The sequence below is a fragment of the Mesitornis unicolor genome, unplaced genomic scaffold, assembly GCF_000695765.1.
Source record: "Mesitornis unicolor isolate BGI_N332 unplaced genomic scaffold, ASM69576v1 scaffold602, whole genome shotgun sequence".
In the NCBI taxonomy this organism is placed as follows: Eukaryota; Metazoa; Chordata; class Aves; order Mesitornithiformes; family Mesitornithidae; genus Mesitornis; species Mesitornis unicolor.
Window position 1 is genome coordinate 88,371 of NW_010169600.1, and position 17,004 is coordinate 105,374.

At 36.4% G+C, this 17,004-nt stretch overlaps 1 long non-coding RNA gene across 1 annotated transcript; it reads right to left on the reverse strand.

Annotated features, from left to right (window-relative positions):
• Positions 1 to 1,185: 1,185 nt before the first annotated feature.
• Positions 1,186 to 15,047, reverse strand: LOC104536673. Its single transcript, XR_728102.1, has 3 exons — positions 14,933 to 15,047; positions 10,239 to 10,321; positions 1,186 to 1,710 (listed from the first exon to the last, which is right to left on the reverse strand). It is a non-coding gene; the product is annotated as an uncharacterized LOC104536673 (long non-coding RNA).
• Positions 15,048 to 17,004: the final 1,957 nt, after the last annotated feature.

Consider the following 17,004-nt stretch of genomic DNA (forward strand, 5'->3'; position numbering starts at 1 on the left):
AAAAAGCGCAAATCATATTTTGATCAACACTATGCTACACTGTCATATAGTAATTTACTGCACCAATCTGTATCACCAATGAGGTTGTATAAAAACAATTTCTAAAATTATTATTCACAATCAAGTATCAATGTGCATACATATAGATTCAAGGCTCCCCATTTGTTTAGATTTTTTCCTAATCTCATCAACCAGGACATTTTGCTGTTAAATTTATTTTCTTTCATAAATAGCAACAGCACAAGTTTTAATAATGTGGGTGGTTTTGTATGAAAGAAACAAAGGGAGAACCTGATATGAACCTTAGAGATCATATACTTCCAAAAATAAATGTGCTAAATCTGATTTTTATATACTTAAAATATCTGTACACAGGTTTTCCTGTGAGATCAATATTTTGTAAAAAATCCAACTCAATCCTTTTCTTACAATAGCTATATTTAACCTATTTTCTCAGCTTTTTCATTGCACAGTATATTCAGAGCTCTGTTTCATAATATAATTTAATATGATTTGATTGCAACACATTGCAATGTTCAGTTTCTCACACAATAAAAACATCACTCAGTTACCTTTTCAATGGACTATACTCTACCATCAAAGAAAACAAACTGAAAAACAGTAACATAGCATCATCATCATGCAAAATACCCCTGGAAACCAACGTTCAAATATTACAAAGACAGTTTTTATTCACAAGCATTTTTGTTTGAGCCTTTGAAGGATTTGGCTAGCTTTATATATAACTGCATTGTGAAAAGGAGGTGAATTTTACACTGAAATTAACATTTTGCTGACAGAAGATGACACCAAGTTTAAGATGAGAATCACTTCTTAATTAAACTCTCAAGCACCTTTATATTTTAAAAACAGAAGTATCCTTCCTTCCTTCCTTCCTTCCTTCCTTCCTTCCTTCCTTCCTTCCTTCCTTCCTTCCTTCCTTCCTTCCTTCCTTCTTCCTTCCTTTATCAACCTAACAAAACTTAGCTAGCTACATGGTTCATTTTGGAAGAATAAACCCCTTGTCATAAAGCATTTCAATCAGGCTGAACTTCTGATGAAGTCTAGCCAATATTTTCATTTTCTTCAACTAGTTTGGACAAAACTGAGGTTCAAAGCAGCTGTCAAGGTGCTAGCAATGTGTACTGGGCAGTACATTTTCTTTTTTCCTTTTTTCTTTTTTTTTTTTAAGTAATCGTTCATGTAAAAGAATATAAATCTTCAAGATATCCAAAGCTTAAAAGAAATGAAAGTCATACACATAAGCTATCATCAGGGGAGCCCTTTTACATGAAGTCATCAAGATTACAACAACAAACAAATGAAAAAAAAAAATTCTTAGATTCCCCAATGGAGCACGTACAGAATTCTGTTCAGATGGCATAGATGATGCAGCATTCACACATGTTAAAGGATCCGACACTCCAACATGCAGCCACCGTGGGTGCCTTTATGAGTCTCACAACGAGTGATAACCAGACACGAGCATTGCTGTTTGCTGCTGTCTGAATAGCTGACCCTTTTTAAAATGAAACTGAGGCTGTCATTTTGGCCGGGTCTTGATTAAGTTATGCAGGTTTTGGTTTAGCAAGGTCATAACTGGCAGTGTCTGCTGCCAGATAACAGCCAAAGCAGGACCAACTGAATTCCTACCATAGACCACAGTGATGGACTCAGACCAGAGACACCACCACAGTCGGCCGAATCTTCCTGTTGACAAGAAAAGAAGAAATCATTTAACATGAATTACAAATAAATTTGCTGAGAAGTAATCTACATTTTAATCGTCAACATTTTGAACTATCCTTGAGGCATCCTTTTTGGTCTTATATATGTTACATTGCCTAAAATAACAGCAAAATAATTCCTGGAAGTTTGTCTTATTTTTGATACAAAGAGTGGCATTACTACATGAACTTATTAAGCATGGGAGGATTAAATACTTACAAGGTTTACTGCAGTCACTTATGAACTGGATGGGATACTTACACAATCAAACAAGAAATTCTATGGGATATACCTGGGGGCCCCACATCTATGTTCCTAAAAATTATGTCAATTTTGATTTGGGGCATTTCTTTATTGTGAAGAAAGATGGAAGAACAGATAACTTTTCAATAAAAGAAAACAAATACCAGAATGTGTTCATGTCCATTTCATCAACATCATCACATTAAAACAAATATGCTCTGTAGATGAAGATATTATCAAAGAGAATGAAAACCTTTTCTTTGGCTCTATTCAAGTACTAGAACCAAATATTCTATTGGCTTTTTGTACACATTTGATGCAGTCCGTAGAGAAGACCCCATCCATTTTGAGGGCTTGCTCTGAGCTGCACCGCTCTGTCATGCGTCACTGGAACTAACTATTAATTATGCCACACAGCAATTACACTTCTTTTCCCCATTTCTCTTTACTGTTAACTGCTGTTATTTGGTCCCACTTTGCCTAGAACATGTAATATCTCTCACACCATGGACTTATCCATTATTTTGGCTGAAACACACCTGATAACTCTTCTGGAGTCTGTGACATCTTCACACCTTCTTGTTTCTCAGGACTCACACAATCTATGCTTAGCTGTCTAAAACACCAAGGCAATGTTCCAGCCATCCCCTGCACTGCTTTGTCTATCAAGTCTGAGATCGTGGGTAGCTCTGAAGGCTGAAAATATTTGACCTTCTTCTTGTTTTCACTGTATTCTGTACCGATAGTATAAAAAGACCCTTTCCATTTATTTGTGCCAAGAGATCCTGAGCCTCCAATGACAAGACAACAGTGTAGGTAGGAAGGGACTTGGGTATATTAGGAACTGGAGAAATTTCTTGAACAGGAGGAACATGTGCAGGGAAGGATAGGCTGCACCTTAACTGTAACGGAGCCCAGCTGCCAGCACAGAAATTAAAAGGTTTTAAAACAGAAAGCAGAGGAAAACCAATGAGCATGGAACAGCCCCTGGTTCAGAGTTGCATCCCACTGTGACAGATGTGCCACAGTTAATACTCAGTGTGCCTCAGAAAAGGCTGGAGTGATAGGGGTAAAAAGTATCTTCAGGATAAATAAAGAAGGGTCATTAAAACACTTTTATTTTACTGGCACATCCTTAAGCAAAACTTTCAAGTGCTGCTACACCAATGCTAGAAACAAAAAAATAAGATGGGGGAATGAAGTCATCAATGAACCATTCCAAAACAATACATGTATCAGAAACCTGGTGGAAGGAGAATAATCAGTAGGACAGTGCATTTTCAGGCAACCAACTTCATAAGGATGGCAGAGTAGGACATAACAGCAGAAGGGTAAAAGGATAATACAAAGTGTAACAGCATGAAAGTTTTACAGGAACAGGAAAATGTGATGGAATCTCTGTGGGCAAGAAATTTCCGTCTAATAATAAAAAATTTATACTGGAATTGCACTGCTGACCACGTATCAAAGTGACAATATCAATCATGAAATGTTATGTGAGATCAGAGAAGACACATACAGACTAGATTGATGCCTTATCAAAAAGAGATGCAGAGATCACATATTTGGATATATGTGACTGCCTTTTGGAGCAAATAATCTTTAGTGGTGCACAGGGCCCTCTTCAAATTTATTTGTGAAGAGCTGCTTTGTATAGCTCTAATAGTTCTGTAGACCACAATGCAAAAGGATTTAGTTTTGTTATGTGAGAGATTAGGCCAAACAAATTAAAAAAAAAATGATTTCAAGAAGGGGAACTATGTGAAAATAACCACAAGCAGTTAAAAAAAAAACAACCTACAATCCCAAAACCAAGAAAACAGAAAAAAAGCAAATCTCTCACAAGGATCCAGAAGAATGTTTAGGAATATTGCATTAGATAACCAGGTACAACGAATGTCACAATTAGAACAACAACTCCTCCAACTCCCACCGCTCTCCTCCCACAAAATCCCAACCCCAAAACAAATGAAAAAAATACCTCCATCCCCAAAGCAAAAACCAACAAACAATAAATCCAAAACCCCAAAGACACAACCCTGCATGAATCAGTACAGAAATTCAGTCCAATGTCATAGAGAAAAGGTCAGTATTTAAGAAATCAAGTTTACTCAAATGGGCAAGAACAGGAAAGCACATAAAAACGGCAGATTAGATATAAACAGGAAATTAGTAGGGCTGATAAAGAATTTTTGATGAACTCCTGCAAAATATGCTAAAAATGGTAGTAGAAATTTTTTAACAAAAAAAGCCAAATATGGAGTTAGGGCAATTCCTTGATAACAGAGGCGCAAAGAAGGGACTTGGGGGTTATTGGGCATACATAGCAAAAGACTTCAATGAGTTCTTTGTGTCAGTTTTAAGGGGTGAAGACTTTAAAGAGGTTCCCACCACATACAATGCATTCTTTAAAGCAGAGCGGTCAGAGCAACCAGATCGGTTTGCAATAAGTATATAGAAAATCAGATAAAGCAGCCAAATCAGTCTCAATAAGTCACTAGGAATGATAGCATTCATCAACAGTCTCCTCTAGAAACCTGGATGTAAAAAAAAACCAAACACAAAACAAAACAAAACCCAGCATTCAGGTTCTTAAAAAGGAAAAGAAAAAAAATCATTCTGCTCTAAAGCAAATAGCTCATGTTAGCTGCCATTCTTTACCAACAGTAGCCATTTCCAGACACATCTCTGCCATCTGTTAGCTTTATAATCTAGTTCAAGCATTTTGGCTTAGGCTTTTTTTTTTTCAGTTGATTGCAGCCTGCAAGTTCAAAATCCCTAAGGTTTCCAGTCAACAAGTAAGTAATAAATGAACTCTACTACACCAGATTTGGGGTAGGATGCTAAGATTTGAAGATGCACTGAACTTTCTGGTTTATTTAGTTTGGCTCAGTCCTTTTTGCATCTGCATTGTGTCTTGTCATGTAGCTTTATTTCTATTCAAAGCACCTAAAAATATCCCGGTTGCTTCTTCCTTACAGTGTGTACCATCAGAAACAGAATTATAAGTAAAGGTTTCTTCTCACATAAATTCAATGAACACTACACAGTGTTACCTCTTAGTATTGAAGATTCTTATCAGTGAAATTATTTAGAAGAGTCATTTTTTGAAGAAATAGTCTAAAGTAAAGCACAAGATTTAAAACTTTCCAACAGAGGGGAGATGTCTGGAGAGCAAGTAAGAAGTAAATTGAATGTCTTAAAAAAATTGGTTATAGTAAGATGGAGAAAATATCATTACTGTGAAACTAGCACCCAGTTTGAGCACAGGGTAGATGGACCTCCACATACAGAATTAGACAGTACTCAGCTTTCATGTCACCTTTGCATTAGACCAGTATTGGGTAAATTATGTTGATGAATTAATCCTACCAGTATATGTACTTGAAAAAGAACCCATTCTGTTGTCCATTTCTATTTGCTTTTTGAGATTTTTTTAAAACTACATAATAATTTCTTTGCATTGCTTTTACATTCCATGGTTATACTATGCAATCTATTGGATTGAAAAGAAATATTTCAATATCTTTTGCTTTCTCCCTAAGACTACACAGAGCAGTTTTTAAAGGATTTACATCACAACAATGAAAAAATAGACAAGGTTTATACACATATTCCAAGTCTGGTGAGATTTTAACCTCATATTGATCAAAGTCACATTGAATTTCTGAGGTTTGTAGACTAATTTACAGTGGAAAACCAGCAGTTCTGTCTAGAACAATTTCTGAACATTCTGTCTGGCATCAGTTATTCTTTTGTGCCCTAAGCCAAGGCAAAAATCTTAGTGGTAAGGAAGGTAAAGTAAATCCTATCTAAATTACGTTTTCCTCCTCAACATTGCACATTGTAATTTTCTTGTCTGATTTAACTGTTGTTAAAATTACATGAAATGTTAAAAAAAAAAAAGAGAGAGAAAGTTTCATTACATGCTGGTTTACATAAATTCAGAAACATCAACAGTTTTATGGAAAGGAATGGAATCCCATTAGTACTTTGGAACTAGATTGAGCAAAACATTGGTTTTGAATGGTATTCAACATGAATTTTTGGTAAACACTTCTACTCCTGAGCTTTAAGAAAACTTCTCAACTGTTTCCTATAATTGCTAAGCTTTCTTATAAAATTTCTTATAACAAATTACATAGCATCATTTTATCTTATCTTTACCTTGTCTTATCTTTATTCTGTCAGTGTAATGAATTTTTAAGCAGTTTCACTGAAATTTTACAGCCCATGACATTAGTCACTACTACACTAATCACACAGAAACCTTGAAGAACCAACAGACCAGTTAGGGATATCCTCTTTGTGGTCTTCAAAATAGTATTCTGTATACTATTTCTTTTTGAAGACTGAAAGAATTGGAAAAGAAATGGGAAAAAAATCCTCTTTAGTCAGTTTCTCTTCTTCAGAAGTGTATCAGAAATTTCTTGCATTAATAATTCACACGTCAAATTTCCTTGCACACTTCAGGTACAGAAGCATCAAATCCAAATGTCATCTCCTTCACGTCATGCCTTACTATGATAACTCTAGAAAAGGTTATTTTACAACATCACAAACCATGAAAATTATTCAGCACTTGCAGAATGGAAATGAATGCTTTTATAAAACCATATATTCATTACTAAGTATCAAACCCACATATTCATTGCTATATATCACAATTTCCTTGAAGGTGTGCCAGTCTAGAATTTTAAAGACACACATGGAAATATAAATACATATATATACACATACATGTCTAAGTCTATACGCATATTTGTTAGTCCTTTAGAAGTACACTATCACTATCTAACGTACTAAAACTTTGTATAAAAACTTAATAATTTAACAGAACTCATTGTGCTACACTGACTATAAAAAGGATGAAACAATATCTGCCAAAGAGCTTCTGATGTGACTTTTGATATCAACTGGTTACCTCAAAGTTGCACCTTTTATAGGCCTATCTTTTAAATGCTTCATATTGCATGGAGAACACCTTTGTTCTTACTTCAAGAGCCATTTCAAGTTCCAACTTTGCGCTATGCTCCTTTGCTTGGACTACCACACAGAACTGTCCGAGCGGTACAGCTACTCATACACAGATCAGGGGTTCAGCCCAACCCATCAAGATGTGTACAGCTGCCTGGGCCTCACCCTCAAAGCTCCCACTGACATCCCTGGGAGCTGGTGGAAATAAGACATTTCCCAAAGTGGTTAAAGACTCATAGAGTTCTCTTTCTTCTCAGGCATGGCAAACAAATCAGTGTGCAGATACAAAGTAAGAGCAAGCTATTCAAAGGAGTGAAAAAGACTGATTTGTTATCCTTAATTAAAAAAATAAAGAAAAAGTTGCAGTTATTAAACCTGATCAGTTGGTTTATATCTGTGTTGGCTTCAGTGAGTTTAATATAACTACAAAGATTAATGCCCAGTGAGAACCCATCTCCAAAATCACAAAGTTATTAAAAACAGCATGGATGAAAAAAATTACCTTTATACCTGTCTGCTGCCAAAAGTTTATCAGCTAAAATTATCTTTCATGGGTTTCCCAGTATTTTGGTTTGCCTTCTTGAGCAGAAAGGCAATTTTGGATATAAAGAATTCAGCTCAAGGTGAGTCTCTGCTGCTTTACATAGATTGGACAGTAGCTTTTTAATTAAAAAAAGGTTACTTGTAGAGCAGAGCAAATTGCATGAGTAAGAACATGAGATGCCAATCTTCTGCATCTCAGTGTAAACTACCACTGGCTTGGGGGAAAGGACTTTCAATCTTCCTTAAAACTTTCAGTCATGGTTGTGCCAGTTCCAAGGTTTTCTAGAAATTAGACAATTTACACACAGAATAGGAAACTTCAAAATTACTCAAATATAGCTATTAAACAGAACTTGAAGCTTTTTTTCACTGTGTTTGAGTGATATGAATTGAACCTTCTCACAAGTATAAAGAGAAAGTAAGTCATTGAGAAATGAGTGTTCCAAATTGTTACAATTTTTAACTACAGTAACTCTGAAAAATGACCTCTAAGGTTCCATTTCTGCCTCTCAGTTGGATTTATTTTGATAGATATGTTAGTATCTCCCTCTAGTGGTTTTCTAAGTAATAATATTGATCAGAAACCCTCCAGTGTATTAGGTCATGAATTTTATTCTCAGTAAACCATCAGTTCTCTTACATATATGTCACTAACACAGCAGTGCACACTCTCATACCATTAAATGCAACAGAGTCTAGATGCCAAGGTTTTTTTTATGAACCCCAGAGTCTGCACTAGGCCAACATGCAGGACTTCATGTATCCAGGTATTTCATTAGGGGGAAAAAAAAGGTCTTCTGCTGTAATTAGGCAATAATGTTTAGGTTGCAAAAAATGTGAAAGTGAAAAAATATAAACTTTATTTATTATATAAAATAGATTTACACTCAATTCATAGTTTAACCAAATTGATGCACACTATTACCTTCCATCATTAACATTTGTGTTAATTGAATGCAGTGAAAACTCCTTACTCTTCTTAATACCAACACTCCCGTTATTCTTATACAGAGCACTCATCTTTGCTAACCCTAAATACAGCTTTATTGTCAGAGGTATTATAGTCTCTTCTAATTTGTAACTTTGTTTAGTTTTGTGCAGAAAACTTTGTTCTTCTGTTTCATTTTAACAGGGACAAGGGAAAAATATTCTGAAGGGAATGCCACTGACTCAGCTGGTACATGTGCAAACTCAAAGAGCTGACTATATAAACCCAACAGGTTCCCATGTTTCTATTTGCTATGGGAGAGGTCCCTGTGTTCTGTAATTCTGATTTATAAGGATTCAGACAGGGTTTTTCATATTTAATTTCCCTTAATATTGCAATAATAATTAGCTCCAGATTGTTACTTTTGAGACTCACTTCATTCTGCTTTCTTTTGTATGCTTAGTAAGTAAAAATGTCTGCTAATTTTTAAGCCAAGAACAAAACAAAAAATTAGAGAAAGTAACTGACCATCCACACCACATGAAAACTTGCAGAAAAATGAAGATAGGAGCGGACGTCATGGCAGAGGCACGACTCGTTGTGCATATAGGCTGATCCTATTAATAACGGGCAAAGTAGCAAGTAGAGGAAAGGAAAGAAAACACAGAAAAAAAGACATACAAGATGAGATATCATGCAGATTGCTGGCAGTTAGCAGAGTTAATGTGAAAGCATCCACCCAAGAGCAAGAGATTCACAGCAAATTTTGCAAATAAACTTAACCAAAATAATCCACTGTTACAAAACACATGACTTACACACTGATTAGCACATCAAGCTAGTGAGCAAGAGTTGTACTTTCACACACAATTGTATCAGGAGGATTTGGAATATTTACAGTGGCCAAATAGCTTTAACTGTCTGGACTTTTTTAACACTACTGATGTCTCAGGAATTGTGCCTCACAAAGAAAAGCAGTAAATATACTGGAACAAAACCTGGTATGCAGCAATTATAGCCAACTATCTGCACTAGTTTTGGACAGTCTTTCCTTTCCAGAAAAAAGATAAGGCATTAGAAATGAATTTTTAGAAACCTTTATTTTATATAATAGCAGGCACTTCCTTGTTCAGTACTTTCTGTCTTGAAATTTATTCTGAACAATTTGAATTAAACATATTCTCTTTCTTACAGTATTTTGAAAGGTAAGACAGAGAGTCTATTCAAAAGAATTTATATATGTGGCACAGTTATAATTTTCTTTTTCAAAACTGTAATGTGTATAATATAGGGAGTAGTAAATTGTATAGTTTTGTTGGTTTAGGTAAAGCAATACATCTTTCTACCTGTTAGGATTATGACCTAAGGTCAATACACATTTCTAAGAGGAACAATGTCCTAAACAAGATGATATGATATTTTTAACCATTTAAGAACATCTTAAATAATATTTGGAAACACTAATATAAAATTTCTACTTCTAAGCCAGGATTATAATCTATTTGTGAAAGCCGTAGAATTGAATTTCACAGCACTGTAGAGACCATCAGTTTTATGCTTGCTGATGGTTTTTAAGTGGGAATCATGTGTGAAAGCTCAATGATTATAGGAAATGCAGATAAGAAAGCAGCTGTTAATTTTATGTAAATCATGAGATACTTGAAATAGAGTGGCTATGGTCTAGAGTGAACAGTATGTTTAGTGATAGATAGTTTACCAGGCACCAAAGTATGTTTAAACATAGTTTTCACTGCTCGTCTAAAACAGCTCAACAACTATTTTTAACCATAATTCTAGAGTCTTGGAAGTTCAATTTTACCTGTTTGGCTTCATCAAAACAGACATCAGGACCCTTTCTGTATCGAGGTTGTTTGACCATTTCACAAGGATTTGGTCCCTCATCTGGATCTTTGGTTAAGGAGAATGACTGTTTTTTGTGCATTGTACATTAGCAGGATTAACACTCTGGTTTTACTTCTGTGGGAGAAGAAAAGTGCTTTGCTAATTCATAGTACTGAAAAAAACATCAATAGTCACAGTTCCTTGTTTAAATTACAAAAAAACCAAAACCAACCCTCCAGATAAACAGAAATCAATAACCTTTTGTTTACACTGCTTTAATAAAGAAAATAAACATCCTGCATGGTGTTTTTAGAATGAGTATTTGCAGAAACGTATACAAAATAAAAATAAAAGCTGAGGGGTTTTTTAGGATTTTCTATATTGCTTTTATTACCATTGCATAAATGTTACAGAAGATATCTGATAAAGTAGTAAGCTTTCACTGGTGCTGAATGGTTATAATATATGGAGCAGATAATTTTGAGTGCCATGTTGGCATGTCCAGGACAATCAGAAGATCAGGCCCAGTCAACATGAGTTTATGAAAGGCAGGTCCTGCTTGACTATCCTGATCTCCTTTTATGACAAGATGACCCACTTAATGGGTGAGGGCAAGGATGTGGACGTTGCTTACCTGGACTTTAATAAAGCCTTGAAACCGTTTCCCACAGCATTCTCCTGGAGAAACTGGCTGTGCATGGCTTGGACAGGTATACTCTTCACTGGATAAAAAATTGTCTGGATAGCCAGGCCCAAAGAGTGGTGGTGAATAGACTTGAGTCCTGTTGGAGGCCAGTCACAAGTGGTGTTCCCCAAGGCTCAATGTTAGGGCCAGTTCTGTTTAATGTCTTTATCAATGACCAGGACAAGGGGATTGAATATGAGCCACCAGTGTGCCCAGGTGGCCAAGAGGGCCAACAGCATCCTAGCTTGTATCAGAAACAGTGTGGCCAGCAGGATCAGGGAATTGATCTTCTGGTGAGATGGCACCTCAAATACTGTGTTCAGTTTTGGGCCCCTCACTACAGGAAAGACATTGAGGCACTGGAGCATGTCCAGAGAAGGGCAACAAAGCTGGTGAAGGGTCTAGAGGTCTTATAAGGAACAGTTGAGGGAGCTGGGGTTGCTTAGCCTGGAGAAAAGGAGGCTGAGGGGAGACCTTATCACTCTCTACAGCTACCTGAAAGGAGAGTGTAGCCAGGTGGAGGTCAGTCTCTTCTCTCTGGTAGCTAGTGATAGGACAAAGGGTAATAGCCTCAAGTTGCACCAGGGGAGGTTTAGATTGGATATCAAGAAAAAAATCTTCACTGAAAGGGTTGAACGGGCTGCCCATGGAAGTGGTCAAGTAACCATCCCTGGAGGTATTTAAATGATGGGTAGATAAAGTGCTTAGAGACATAGTTTAGTAGCAGACAGGCTATGGTTGGACCCAATGAAGCTAAAGGTGTTTTCCCATCAAATGATTCTATATATCACCATTGAGTTATTCTGCTAATATGAAGATACACAGTAAGAGCAAGGAAGCCTGTTTGAAAAGTAGTGCTATATACAGACTGAAAATTACAGAGAAGGCCTATAAGAAGCACTGGTTTACCCCAAATATCATAGACAAGATCATCCACTGTAGGCTTTGATAGTAAATGACAGAAAACCTAATTACATCTCATTAGCATTTCAGTGATGAATACAGCAAAAATGCTCTCCAAACTAACAACAGAACAGCGGGATAGAAATAGGAGCAGTGACATGCTATTAATTAGCTAACTGTAAATGTGAGATAATAATAATGTGAGGTAATTACAAATGAAATTTGTAATTGCTGATATTTAATTGTAAATTATGTACTTCACATTTGCCACAGACTAACAAGGGACACAAGTCATTGCAGCATACTTGAAAGGCATGGATATAGTGTCCTGGTTTACTGGAACAGAATTTTGGAGTCAGTTTTCTGTTGAGGAAAACTGCGAACTTTTAAGGACTACAACACTATTTCATGGGAACAAACTGACAAAGTTGTTATAGGTTTCAGCTAATGTTGGTGCGTGATGATCAAGGTCTTCAGCAGTCTTGAGATAAACAGGTGCAGAGGCTGGGGGGAGTGGAAGCCCAGGGGAGTTGACCACAATATGACCCCAGGCTGACCAATTAATACAATTCCATACCGTAAACGTCACATTCACTCTAAACTGGGGAGTTTGCTGTGGACGGCCCTTCTCCTTCCTTCTTCTTCTTCCATCTTCCGTGGCTGATGTCTCGAGAGGGACTTGTTTATGGTCTTACCCCTAAGGCCTACTCCCCTACAATATTGGCTGAGTATAACTCTATGTACATTATATTAAGAGTTATTAATATTAATTTTTTATTATAATTCCATTAAATCTATTTCTAATTCAACCCACAAATATATTTTCCTTTTCCCAAGCCCCCTCCCTGGGTTGGGAGGAGGTGTCAGGTGACAGAGCAACTGTATAAACCATGGCATACGATAAACTCCAATCTATCTCCTGTTGAAATCTGCTTATATTACCATGTATGTTAAGCTTTTTTATTCCACTGTTGGTAGTACACACATTAAAGCTAAGCTAGAGTGTTTTAAAAAGATTAAGCACCAAATATTTTCTTACCTTTGTAGCTCTAACTTATATTTGAAGCAATCCTAGTCATACACTACTGTGGAGTACTACAGCAGCTTCATTGCAATGAGAGGAGATGCCCAATGTAAGAGAAGGCAGAGAATGGGCAATTTAGTTCTACAGGACTACATCTGTCTTCATTCAGAAGTTATCAGGCTCACCTCCCCTTTCCTCTGCTGGGGCCCAGCTGAAAGGGAAGTCAAAATGTAGAAATATTCTAAAAAACCATGTGCACAAGCAAAGCTGTAGCATCCAGGAGGAAGCAGAGTCTAATAATAACCATCTGAACAGCACCCAAAGGTCACTCTGCCTGCTTGTGTGTTGTTATGCTACATCTGCATTTCACAATGTACCTTAGTTATAAAAAAGAGAGAACAGCTTAGTACTTCATAGTTGGAACAAAAATAATATAGTTCATTCAGTCAATATAAGCCCACCCAGCTGCTCTGGCTGCCATTTGAGGTCATTTACTGCTCTCTAGAAAGTTTGAGCCCCACAGCGAAATGCAAGACATGTGCCCATTTCCCATCAAACGTGGTTCATTTTCTATGGCAAGTGCTGTCTATAAATTCAGACAGTGGCAACAGTTAATCAAACTGTGATGGCCTGGAGCCAATTAGAATATTAGGCTGTGTTTACATAGTTCTGTGATGACATGGATATTACTTCAACCCCAATGTAACTTCCTTTTCAGCCCAAGCATAGATGGAATTCCAGTTTTATTAATGTGGCATTGAACGCATTGCTTGTGCCAAAGAAACACCACCACGATCTGCTTTTCTTTCAGAAATAGGAGAGGCTGTGTCAACTAGCTTCCTGACATGGACAAAGATATTACTAAGTGTTTTCCATATTCTGTCATAATAATCCAAATTATTATTTGATTTACCATCTCTGTCATATTATCCGCAAGCATCTATAGCAGAGAAAATTTAAGGTGAATTTCTCTTGACCTAGATGATGTGTATGTTGGTTTTATTGCATTTCCATCATCATCACCTACATGTATATACTGGACTGAACAGGCTAGGGGCATAGAGATTGGCATGAAGATGGTTGTAAATTAGAACAACCTTTCACATGCTTTTAATTTTAATGCATGTGTTGCAAGGACTCTGTTTCTCATGTATGTCATGTATGTCTCCAGCCAGCTCAAAAGAAATTCTATGACAGCAGCTGGATCAACTCTAGCCTTTGTTGGCTAAAGCAGTTTCCACAAGGAGTAAACGGTTCTCATTGGCACTGAGGACACACTAAAGTGCCTCCATCACTTTGCCTCAGTGCTGCAGGCATCAGGGTAGCATCCCAATTTTTCAAGACCAAACACTCTTTATCTTGGTGTTGTCCTTCTTTTTGTTATTTCTCTAGATAGATGTACCCTTGTTTTTTCTAAAGGATTAATATACCCAGGACTCTCAGGCTCCCCTTTTGCATGTCCTGTGCTCCAGATGACATGCATCTTGGTGGCCCTTCACTGGACTTCCTCCAGTATGTCAGTGTGGTACTGGGGAGCCTCAAACTGTACACAGCACTCCAGATGTGGTCTCACCAGTGCTGAAGAGATGGGACCGAACAATTCTCTCAACCTACTGACTACACTCTCACTAACATAGCCCAGGACATGACTGGCCCTCTTTATTGCAAGGCACAGTGTCAAATGATGTTCAACTTCTTGTCCATGATGATTCTTTTCTGAAAAGCTGTTTCTAGTCACTCAGCCCTCAGCCTGTCCAGCTGCATGTCATTATTCTGTCTTGGGTCCAAGACTTCGCATCTGCCTCTTGGAAACTCCATTAAGTTCCTGTGAGACCATTTCCGTTTAGGTCCTCACAAGTAACAGCTTTGCTCTCTACCTCAACGATTGCTGCCTCAGATGATTTGTGAAATCATCCACAATATTGGCTGCTTAACTTACTTCTATGGCAACCATGCTACTGATACGTACATGAACAGGCCACTATTTTCCAAATATACTCAAGTATATTATTGCCAAAAATCAATCCACACCACTAAATAAAGTGATTTTAAAGGATACCCGGCTTCTCTGCTTGCATCAGTGGCTTTGGGTCACAGGAGCGGCACAGCAGTTGGCTGTCACTAATAATGAATACTAGATTGGTGTTTGAAATCTTCTCTGCATGATAAAGTCTGGGAAAAAAAGTAAAAAAAAAACCCCTATGTTTAAATGAAGCAAGGAAATCCGTATTTGAGAATGATACATAGTATTGGAATAAAAGTAATCTAACTTCACAGAGCCAGTCTGCCTGCTACTGTTTATCTTTTCCATTAATGAACGGCAAGAAACATTTATAACAAATTTTGTAATCCTTTTGACATTTCCATAGTTCCCCCTTTCAACTGAACTTATTAGTGGAAAAAAAAAAGGGGGGGAAAAATTCATTGCTAGCTCTGTACTGCTACAACAGTAAATGTTCCAACAAATAAAATCAGTTCAGCATCAATTCTTCCTCTAACAACACTAAGGACACCCCCATTCACAAAACAAACCCCAAAACAAACCCCCAAAACCAAAACCCCAACACATAAACCTGCCTGTAAGAAAGGAGAGAAAGAGGTTTAGGGTATGTAGTCTGTGTATTGGATGTGTATTTGTTGTATTTTTATGTACATATAATTCCACAGAAGGCCTTTAAGTTAGTAGGGTCATTTTCAATTTGTAAGTAATTGAACAGGCAGTATTACATCTTTAATCTATAGATACTACACTTCATCCCTTAGATACTAAAAGTACAGATATTTCTGGATTTTTCAAGGATAATTTTAATGTACAACTTAAATTTACTGGAAAGGCAGACAGACCTTCAAAAAAGCAGAGAAAAAAAATCTTAATATTTCTTAGTCATTAATTAAATATATTCTACCTGTCAAAGAGAGGTAAATTCAGGACAATCTAACAAGTTAATTGCTTTTAGTGGATTCTAAATACATTTTCATACACAACACACATATAAAATAACAAGCAAGTCTCTTCATGTAGGTGGTTACCACTCTACATAAGCATAGCTTTATTACTTAGGTGTGAATTGATCTGATTATTTCTGAAATTTCACAGATGGCTGGGTACAACAGGAGGACAAAATACCTGTTAATTAAATAACTGATGTTGTGACTACATATTTGGTTGTTTTAACCAGCTTAAATTGTCCTTTCATACTCATTCCCACACTGTGGCACTCTTTCTGCAATGTCATTATAATAATTTCTGTAGTTCGTCAGTAAACCAAAGAACTCTTCTGAAAACTCTCCAAATTAAAAATAAAAAAACCAACAAACAAACCACAAGCAAAAGCCAAATCAAAAAACTTACAAAACCTAAAACCAAAAAGCCCAGATAATGAGTTCTCTGCACAACCAGGTATCACACAAACACGTACTAGCAACATGGAGGAGGAAGTGTGGAAGTGGGAAAAAATATTGTCTTCAAGGAGCTTAAAATCTGATTGTTAATTTTAATTTCTAAGAGATTTTCAGAAACTCCTAAGGTATATAAACTTTCAGCCCATCACACTTCTGTATGAAACGCAGAATTAGGCCCAAGTTGCTATGTTTCTGAAGTATTCCACTTTTTTAACATAGCATTAAACATCATCTTGAATAGGCACACAGAGCCTGAAGAATAATTCTTTGAATCACAAATCAAAACAGCATGGTTTGCTAAGACCCACAACTCTTACATCATGAGCACTATTGACTAGAAGGAAAATTTGAAGATAAATTGCATAATCTTCTTGACCATCAAAAATTCCAATACATAACGAGACTAAAGAAAATAGTATCCTTCTGAACATTGCAAAATGCCTTTTAGTTCACATAATAACTTAAAAGAAAAGAAATAGTTACAGAGATAGAAATACAATTATCATGGAGCCTTTTTTGCTATAAAGCAAAAACTTGACTAAAATATTGCTACAATTATTTAACTATTACAATTAAAATTCATTCTAACCAAATACAAAGGAAATGCAATTTATAATTTTACTGTCTATATACTTCTCTGTCTTGCTTATGTAAGTTTGGTCTAATTAATAAAAATATATTTTTGTTCTTATAAAAATGTCATTATCTTTTGTAAAATAATAACCCAAA